This window comes from Camellia sinensis, chromosome 7 (genome assembly GCF_055761805.1).
Source record: "Camellia sinensis isolate YWXY chromosome 7, ASM5576180v1, whole genome shotgun sequence".
NCBI lineage: Eukaryota > Viridiplantae > Streptophyta > Magnoliopsida > Ericales > Theaceae > Camellia > Camellia sinensis.
This window is the reverse complement of record NC_138967.1, coordinates 42,867,398-42,878,334: the sequence shown is the minus strand read 5'-3', so window position 1 is coordinate 42,878,334 and position 10,937 is coordinate 42,867,398. Positions and strand designations below refer to the sequence as shown.

At 33.2% G+C, this 10,937-nt stretch overlaps 1 long non-coding RNA gene across 1 annotated transcript; it reads left to right on the top strand.

Annotated features, from left to right (window-relative positions):
* Window positions 1–1,160: 1,160 nt before the first annotated feature.
* LOC114311617 (uncharacterized) lies at window positions 1,161–5,916 on the top strand. The gene is made up of 3 exons (XR_003646544.2): window positions 1,161–1,446; window positions 5,360–5,446; window positions 5,540–5,916. It is a non-coding gene; the product is annotated as an uncharacterized LOC114311617 (long non-coding RNA).
* Window positions 5,917–10,937: the final 5,021 nt, after the last annotated feature.

Genomic DNA, 10,937 nt, shown 5'->3' with positions numbered 1-10,937 from the left:
AGCTTTGAAGGTGTCGTCTATATAATTGAGCTACTCTGTTTTGTTTGTGATTGAGCAGCAGGGGAGTATTTCGATGGTTTCTCATTAACTCTCTTGACTTGAGTTAGCATATGATTGTGTGATTTTCTTGGTGTTGACTTAGTTGGGATTTGGATGCGTCACTATGATGCTTTTTGCCCTTAACTTTCCTTTATTGATATAATCTCATATTTAATGCATGTGTTTTATCATTAATAAAGTTTATTTTTGTTGATAAAAAAAATACATATATGCATTCCTGGTTATACCATTTTCTTATTTAGTTATAATATTATTTTAATTATGATGCATGAGATCTTTAGTAATGTTTTTTATTGTATTTAGTTATGACATTTTATTTATTTTTTAATGAATCAGAAAGTATGAAATTATGTTATTTTTTTTAGTTATAAAGCACATATGATGCGCGTGATGAATTTCCATATGATCTACTTCTTCAATCTTTATGTCTTGTTTTGCTTATCTACATATTGTGATCTGCTCATCATTTTTCTTTCAATCACTTTAGTGGTTTTTAATTGCTATCTAGTTGATATCCCTCATCACAAACCCTCATCAGGATGATTCTATTTGTATATTTATGTATAATTGTTTCAACTATGTGAAAGATGTGTACAATAATATGTGTGTGTGTGTGTTGAGGAATGGTGCTGTAAAGCTTTATGTATATCAAAACTTGGTTGGTTCCACAAGATATAAGTCCAAATTTGTAGACCAAAAATTACTGCACCATTCCTCAATAGAGCTTTACATATATACATAAATATATATATACACACACAATGTACACATCTTAGTTCCACAATATTTTCAAGTTTGTATTGAATTATACAGCCCACTTGAGTTAGTGGGTTCATCTAAATTTCTCTAGACTTTGAAAAAAGTTTTAAATATATGAGATTTTACTATGCTAAATAGGTGCTGGGCAGATGTAAACGCTTTGATTTTTTATTATTTTTCACTCGAACCATCTTACCCTGTATTTGGTTTTGATGATGGTGCCACAAGTACACATCAATGCTTCATGAGTCCTCTGTTTTTACTTTTTAGGTGCTGTTTAAGTGTGCAACCCTCCACGCCCTATGCAACCATATTAGTCCTTGGATTACAAACATTTGATCAAGATCATTGAATTGTTTAATAATAAAAAATTAAAAACCGGGGCAACCGGTTAACCCTCCTATTTCCCTCCCACTTTCCTCACTCTCTTTATTTCGTCTCTCCCTCTTTTTCTCTTCCTGTGTGTAAGGTTCACTATGTAGCCCTTGATTTCCATTAATAAGAAGCCCCTGCTGGGTTCCAATGTTGAATGTCTATATAACCCTTGATTTTCAGCAACAACGGAACTGCAAGCCTCTATGGGATTCCATCGTTGAAGTGAAGGCGTTCTCTCCAACTAGATATCAGGTATGGAGCTCTCTCTCTCTCCATTTCAACGATTCTACCTCAACCAAACCCTCATTCTAACTTCAAACCCTCTATAATTCCCTCAACCTGAAACCCCTCCATCTGCAACAATAACGTCTCTATCTTTCTCAATTGATTTTTGGGGAAGCCCTAACTCTCTCTCTCTCTCTCTCTCTCTCTCTCGATTTTTGGAGTGCGGTAACTCCCTCTTTCTTTTCATGATCGATCAATTTCTTCATCTCCTTCGCGCTTCTAAAATCAATTCTATTTCTGCTTCTTGTAGCCGTAGTTTTATTTTTTAAGTTACATGATGTGGTGTTTTAATAATTCACACACGCACACTTGCATTGCAAGTTTTTTTTTTTTTTTTTAAGCTTTTTGTTAATTTAGGTTTTGGTTATGTTTTGTTTCATCAAAAAATTGCATAATTTGGACTTGTGTAGTTGTCTTGGTGCTTGGTTTCAGACTATTTTGTAGATAATCTATGGTTCCAGATGTTGTTTGAATTTACGATTTTGTCCCTGAAATTATGCTCTCGTGATTATGCTCTCGTGAGGCTCACAGTTGTCATTTTTGTCAAAAAATCTAACTAGCATTATTGACTGAACTAAATAGAGATAAAACTCAAAATTTAAAGTTAAATTTGAGTTAATTGCAATTACAAGAACAAAAATGACACAAAAGGCAGAGTACATGGACATAGAATTTACCTAGTGCCAACCAACAAAAAACTTGAATTCTTAGAGGGATAATGGTTTATGCAATTTATGCAGAAAAACTTAAAAATGTTAACTAGCCATCATTTTCAGCCCTCCATTGTAATGAGTTAGCCTTATTACTGCTTGAAACAACACTCTCCAATAGAGAGTGTAATTCTCATTCAATTTTCAAACAAGTCTGCCGCTGTTTCTGCTTTTTGAGTAGATAGCAAAATGAGACTTGGAAAACAGACTCAAAGATGAATTTTCAAACCATACATTAGACCAAAAAATAATAGATGAGGCAGAACCTACATTCAGTCTAAGGTTACTTTGTAACAAATCTTTAAAGGTGCTCTGTTCAATTCAAGATTTAACAATTTTTCACAATGACATAATATAAAAATAGGTTTGACAAGGAAGCTTTAATCGAGGTAAGCGTAATTACTTCTTTTACCATATTGCTAACTTCTTTTTGAGGAGGTAAAGGAAAAGTGACAAAAAAAACTAAGCTTATATTCCCGTCGCAAATCCAAGATCCAAACCCGACCTTAGTTAACATGTGTGTATGTGTAGATGTAGTATGATTGATGATCAAAGAAATTTTCAAAGAGAACATATTTGTTGACTTAACATGGATTTTATTCACATGGATGGTGAAGTTGATGAGAATTGTGTAAAATTAGATGCATTGCCCTTTTTGTCAACCTTAAGTTATCATACAAAATGATGGCTAATCGAGGGCTAAAACATTCAAAATTCCAAATATGCTGATTTGAAAATGTTTTTAAGTCAACAGTACCAAACTTCGAGAATTTGGTGGTGATAGAGTTGTTGTGTGCTTGTTACTTCAAGAGGAAAAGGGAATCTTAAAAGTTTATTGGCACAAGCTAATTTGGTTTTCCAAATGTATTACCAAGCATAGTTTTATCTTTTGGATGGCGATTAAAAGTAAGCTCAGGACTAGAGATAAGCTCTTTGAATGAGGAATTATTAGAGCAATGCAACCCGCTTGGTTTGCATTCAGGAAATTGAAGTCTACAGCACCTCTTCTTCTCATCATGTCCATTTTCTAGAGCTATTTGGTTTTAGGTATCTAACCTGTGTAATATCAGTAAGCCCTGCCATCTCTGGTAAGCTGAACTCAGTCAGTTAGTTGGTAAACTTTGTGGGAAAAACTTCCAGAACACTGTTAAGAAGCTTGCTTGGTCTACTATGATCTATACTACATATGGCAGGAAAGAAACCATAGAATTTTTAGAGGCTTGCAACACATCCTAGCCCAAATTTTGCAACAAATCAACTATGAATGTCAGGATTAAATCTTCTCAGCTTCATGGAGTCAAGCCTTCTGCTTCTAATATCTCGATTTGTAGTAATTGGAATATGCCCTAAGATGTTTTTGAGTATTAACTATTAGATTTATTTGGAATGATTGTAGTTTGAGTTTTCTTCTCTTGTAATGGAAGGTATGTCTTCTTTGTTGATTTTGCTAATCTGATTTTGGTGATGAACTCTCACTTACTATACAAAAAACACTCAGTTCTAAAGCAAAGGTTCAACTTGGAACTAGCATCATTAGTAACCAATAAACACCTCTAGCCACTTTTGTCTATTTTCAAGTAGATAGCACAAACAGTCTTGGAAAACACTCCCTCAAAGATGAACTCAAAATATGGGCAACCTTTAGTTACAATGCAAAATGATGGCTATTTGAGGATAGAGTTGCTAATAATTCGTTTTGCCAAATGATGGTAGAAGGCGCATCCCAACTAGGTTGTTCCATTCAAAAATCCTAAAACACAAAATTCGATTAAGTTCTGTTACATAGCAGTAGCATTATTATAGCAGGTTCTTTCTATTCATCGAAAAAAACATGTTCCTTTTATCAGCTCCCAAAATCAATTCAAAGTGTCTGCAGTAAGACTTTGACTGTAAACCTGCCATCATTTTCTGCCTTCCACTGTGCTTAACTCAGCCTTGTTACTATTTAAAACAACATTCTCTACCAGAAAGTAGAATTCAATTTTCAATTTCCAATTTCCAATTTTCACTCACTTCATCAGAGATGAATATTCAAAGTGAAGTAAAATGCCGCAAATGAAGTTCCATAAATTATGGTTTTGCATTCCCTTTTGTTTTCTTTTTTTTCCCTTACATATCTGTTGGGCTTGAAATAAATTTGGGCAACCTTTAGTTATGATGCAAAATGATGGTTAATCGAGGTCTAAAACATTTAAAATTCAGAATATGCTGATTTAAAAATGTCATAAGTTGAGAGTGCCAAACTTTGTGAAGTGCCCCCACCCTCCTCCATCTGAAGTGCCCATTTATTTGATGCATTTAATTAGGATCATACTATAGGTAAGTTATAGTCTAAATTAATGTTAGTTACGAATTATTGTGGTGTTTAGTTATGAGCCATCTAAGAAGCACGGACACGGACACGCGGACGCGTTAATTTTCAAAAAATGCAGGACACGACTCGTGGGGGACACGCATAAAATATATAATTCTATATATTTATTATATGTTATATATATGAATATATTATTCAAAGATAATGAAAAATGCAATTTGACACAAATTCTTATAAATTTATATGGTTTTTGTTTTATTTTGTATCTTAAGTTGTTTTGTTCAAACTTATAATTAGTTTCACCTTTGTCTAATTGATAGACATGTGTTCAACCGATAAACACGTGTCCAAAGAGTGTCCGGATCTTTAAGAAAAATTAAAAAACAGGACACGTTTTGAGGAGTGTCGGACACGTGTCGGGAAAGTGTCTGAAGAGTGTCGGTGTCTGAGAAGGACACGACACGGATACGTCACATTCTTAGAAGTATCCGTGCTTCTTAGTGAGCCATTAGGGTGGTGGGATTAGAAAATTATTAAATCAAAATTAGTTGCATCCTCTTATGATTTTGATTATGTCTCAAAGCGGTATTGTTACAACTATTGTAATGACTTTGGCTTCAATTATTACTTTAATTGGTGTTAGTTACAACCCAATGCGACTATGATCCGTATGAAAAGTATTTTTACATTATTATTTTTTGATTTTTATGTTCTTCGTTTTATATTTTTTTATTTATAATTTTAATGATAATTTTTAATTTTAATGCTTATTAAAATGAATATTTTAATACAATCTACATGCAAAACATTAATTTTTATGTTTGATTAATATAGATTTTGGTCCCCTCTTAACCAGATTTGTGGATCTGCCATTGTGTTCTGCCAACCCGGATTCAGATAGCGCATGACACTCAAACTGCTAATACGGCTGTGGCTGGTTGAGGTGAGTTAATAAATCCATTTTAAATCCAATATTAAAATAGCACCTACGGGTACAAAAGAAATGTATTGAAGTCATTCTGGACATTCTGTTCAGTATTGAAGGGGAGTTTGCAATGGTTTTGAGTGAAAAATGGCAGCAAACTTGGTAGTGAGTGTAGGAAGGAACTTCATGACTCCTCGATGATGAACTTCTAGAATGGCAGCAAACTTGGTGGTTTCCTCAATGACGTACCGTGTCTTTGCAGATCAACTTCATGACTCAATGATGAACTTCTAGAATGGGTTGTGATTTTTGGCAATAGTTTCCCTATAACAGTTGTATTGTATTGACAATAATTATGATTGGATCAAAATGAGTTTTATTCTTCTTTTTGTTGTTTTGGTATTGTAAATGGCCACGTGGGTTTTGACAATCTTGTTTGTGTTTGTTAATGTATTTTGGGTTATGCTATATTCAGTGTTCTTTACCAATTGAGGGTGTGGTTGTGTTTTGATGTTGGTTTCTGTTTGAAAATTGGCTGAGATTACATTAGGCTTGAGGCAAGAATGGCAACACTATAGATCATGATGTTTTTTACGCCAATCAATTATTCAATTGATTATACATATAGGTCATGTTTGATTTCACAATACTAATAGTGAGGTATTAATAATCCAATTAAATTAGTATGGTATTCACAATCTCACCCCTACCCCATTACTAATAATCCTACAAATTTGTTGGATTAATTATCCATTAGATTGATAATCTTAAAACAAAATGTCAAAACAAACATAGGATAATTGGGCCCGCGGATTAATAATCCCAATCCCATACTCTAATCCTTCCAATCAAACATGCCAATAAGTCACAAATCTTGGTCGAAATATACTTCGGCAATTGAGTTGATTATGCATACAAGTCACAATTCAAATTTGCAAGCCAATTTCTTAACTTCGGACCTGGTTGTTAGTGTCATCAATTTGGAAGCCCATGGCCTGGCCAAACACTTGGATGTTGGCCTTTTTTTGGATTTTGGCCAATTGATGTATGCATTTATTAGCCAATTGCTTAAATAATTGATTCCTTACGAGCCGTGGAAACATCAATCAATTGGCCAATCTATTTGGGAGTCCATGGCCATGACAAACAGAAAAAAAAAAAAGCCGAAGTGTGGCTTTCCTGTGCAGATTTTTCTCGCCCCTACGCGGATAATATTTAGATAGTGTTTGGGGTAATTTAAATAGGTATATTTTTTGACTTTTTATGAAAAGATATACAAAAAAGTAAAGAGGTGATATGATCAAAAACATATAAAAATTTTTTTTTAAAAAATACACTTTTATAGGGGATGCCAAATAGTGATTAAATTAAATATATTCATATATAAATAATATATATATTTTAATTTTTTTAATATAATAAGATTAAACCACTAAAATTATACACATACCATTCATTCACTCATATATTCTCATGTCACATATTTTAATTTGGGCAAATTACATTGATAATCCCTATATCTTACTCGTTGCGTCATTTTGGTCTCTACACTTTCAATTGGCTCAATTTTGACCCTTAATTTTAAATTTTGTATTTATTTGGTCCAATTAATAATATCATTAGTGTTTTTTAAGGAAAATTATTACTAAATTGGTTGAGATTAACTCACTGAATTGAGTAAAATATGACAAACAACACTTTTTTAGTATTTTTCATAAAAAAATTGCAACGAATTATAATCAATTGGACTAAGTTGAGACAAAAAAAGTCATAAATTTAGAGTTAAAATCGAGCTAAATGAAATTGTAAGAACTAAAATAAGACAATGACTAAAGTACAGAGAGTACTATCATAATTTACCCTTTCAGTGTTTACTAATTATAAAATATTATTCATAATATACTATCTCTGATTATTGTTGGTATTTTCATTGAATTACAAAATTTGTTTTGTGAACAATATGATATTTGATGGATTATTTAAAATTTGTTTTGTGGACCAAATTTCAAAGGTTTTTATGTGTAGATGAATAACGTAAGTTCGAATGGCTTCTTTATGGATGATGTAATATCTAGATTATGTAAATTTGATTTTAATAATTTACATTTGTGTTGGTTGACATATGGAGGTTGTAAATTTTTTGGATGTCATCCAATATATATGATATTTGGATATTGAGGATATTTGTCCAAGTTGATTTTTTCATGTCAATCCAGGTTGTTGATCTTTGTTTTTGAGAGTTACCTTGATCTTATTTGGGTAAATTATCAATAAATTTTAATAGTTTAACTTAATTCTCATTAAGTCCTATTAAAAATAAGTCTTAGTATAATCGTTGCTAAAAATAATTTTTTGTGATTATTTTTTGCATATGTCCCTAAAAATTAATAATTAATCACTTTTTTTGTCACGATTTTTATAAATTGTCGTTAAAACTTATAATTAGTAACTTTTTGTGACGAATTTTTTAAATTCTCCCTAAAAGTTAAAAATTAGTAACTTTTATGTGACGATATTTTTAAATTGTTGCTAAAATTATAATTAGTGACTTTTTTGTAATAATTTTCAAACGATCACTGAAAATTAACAGTTACTCACTTTATTTAATAGGTTTGATGAAAAACATCATTAATTATTATAAGACTTATTATGCAATAAATTCACCTATTAAGATCAACACGTAAGTCCCCTTTTTTTATTTTTGAGGTGGTTGGCCTATGTGCAAATAAATTCATTTTGGATAAGTGCATTTTGATTAATTATGTAAATTTTTGCTAGTGAATTTGTTAAGAAATGCCTAACAAATTCATCTTCATTCGATTGTATAATTGATTGGCAATCAAAAGCCTTGCGATTTCATCCCTAATCAATTGCACAATCCACCAGAGAATGTCTAAAGTTAATTACATCTATTACATTTCCATAGAAGAGGATGGATATCATGACCTTAAGTTGCTTCCCGTTGAAAGATATGAAGCATTGATGTTGGACCCAATAAATTCATCACATGACTTAATTATTGCAGAAGCAAGAATTGATCCTTTTCCTTTGAAATGTGAGGGGGAAGTGATGATAAAATCAATTAGCAATCAAGTTGGAAAAAGTACATAATTGGCATTACAATTAGCATTGCTAGAAAAATAAAGTTGCTAAGGAATAACATGGAAACAATAAAAAATTTATAGATTCTGTTAGGTTTTTATTCTTGGCAACCCCGTTTGACAAAACTCCTTTCAGATGTATTTATTTTCGCACTTTTATTTCAGTGAGGCTATGAGTTTATTAGATGCGAATCCAAACCCGAATCAAACCATGCAGAGAAGTTTGTGATGTTAATGCTTTCAAGATTGCCACTTCGCTGATTATTACGGGGGTCGAGCTGCCCGGTCAGCTCGCGGCCGAAGCAAATTGCAAAATTGTATTCAAAATTGCATGTCCGTCGTTGCTCGCTCGAGCCAAGAAGTTCTCGCTCGAGCTAGGGCTTGCTCGCTCGAGCCAAGGAATGCACGCTCGAGCCAAGGATTGCGTCCATACAAAAACCTGAAAGAGTGTATTCCTCGCTCGAGCCAAGGATTCGTCGCTCGAGCCAAGGCACTAGTAGAAATCATGAAAAATACACTGCTCGCTCGAGCCAGCAAAGCTTTGCTCGAGCGAGCCTCAGAATCCGGATTTCTCAAGGAGTTTGTTTTCTTCCAAATCTAGGATTACTTTTGGTTCTCTATAAATACTTGGTTTTCTTCCAAAACTAGGTGATTGATTGAAGTCCTCCAGATCTTCTTTTTGGTTCTTAAGGTTTATATCTGGGGATATTTTGTTTGTTTTCTTTGATGTTTTTATTGAGTCTTCAACTCATGATTTAAAGAGAGTACATCAAAGGTTTGTTTGTTATACACAAAAGAGAGAGTTATTCTTCAGTTGTAGATTCTGAAGAATTCGAGCCTGAAGCTTTGGTGGAATCCGGAGTGGCTCATCAGAAAGACAATTCCGTGGTGAAGATGGGGTTGGAAGAGGCACATAGAGGTTGGTTCAATTAGGCGTTGTGGATTCGCTAGGTAATTGAGAGTATACCTGTGTAATTCCTTTAAATCTTCTTAGTGGATTGTTCTTGTGGTTGTTGCCCGTGGTTTTTTTATCACAGTTGGAGGTGTCCAATTGTGGTTTTTTCCACGTTAAATCGTTGTGTCTCTTTGTCTTGATTGTTTGATTGGGATTGTTATATTCTGCTTAAAATTGATACATAATCACAAATCAACATCTAGGGGATTTCTAGATTTTTCAGATTCAAATGAAAATAAACAAATTGGATCATTCCATTTCCAATTATCAACCCCTCGAGCTCAAACAAGAGAAGCAACAACTAACAAGTCTATAAAAACAAAGCAATAATGGAAGGTTGCAAGTTGCATTTCTCTAGGAAATAAAATAGTTCCTTCATTCAACATTCATGTCCCTTGACAATCAAAAGCATTTTCTATACACGTTGATCGCAAAAACTCATCAGACTTTGCCTTAGCAATCCACAAATGGGGAAACTCGAAGCTCATTGTAGGTGTGGTGTGAGCACTTCTCCATATCATCCCACTTGCTCACATTAGCCTAGCAATCTGCATATTCTATCTCCTCTCTTCAGTTGACTAGTGACTGATGAGAAAGATATTCAACTTGTGCATTTTTTTTATTCTTCCACGGCTGATCTGCATTTTAGCATTTTATAACACGAGCAACAATCAAATTTAAACAACAAAAAAAAAATGTATTACGTAGGCAAAAATTGAAATCAATATTGCAGAAGGGAAGATATTCACCTACTCAATCTGTGGCACTTCCACTCAACCAACAGAGAGCTTGGTAGAAATTCAATTACATATACCACTCTTAAACATTCAAACAAGATATAAGAAGGATTAGCCTTCTAGTCACTTTACCAAGTTCCTCATATTCATTCTATTAACATCAATAAATAATCAATTACACAAAACAGGCATTATAAGCGATTGCACAATTGATTGGCTGCATCCTATTCAAAATAACAATGCGCATTGGAATCAAATGAACATTTGATTGGCCATCACCAATCGATTGGTCAACTGGTTGGGTGGGCTTGGCCACCACAGTATTTGAAACTGATTATTAAAGAGTATCTCCAACCCATCACTTCTTTTATCATATTTAAATTTGATGATTAGAGAGCTTAAAGTGAGCTCCAATCAAGGGGGTGAAAACAAAAACATTACACTTCAAAACCAAAAATGAAAATATGTTTTGCTGGTTTACCAAATAAAACCAAAACAAAGCAATCAATACAAGAAAAATAAAAATAATTTAATCAAACAATGTATGCATAGGTAGCAAAATAAGCAAGAACTGAAGTACCTTTGAGTAGGCCGGAGATGGAGAAAGGACCGAATAACTTAATGCAACCAACTCAGTTGTGGTTCAATACAAACAACATTACCTAGGATTGGTTTGGGAAGTGGGTTGGCTTTTTGGCTTTTTTGGCTATTTTAGC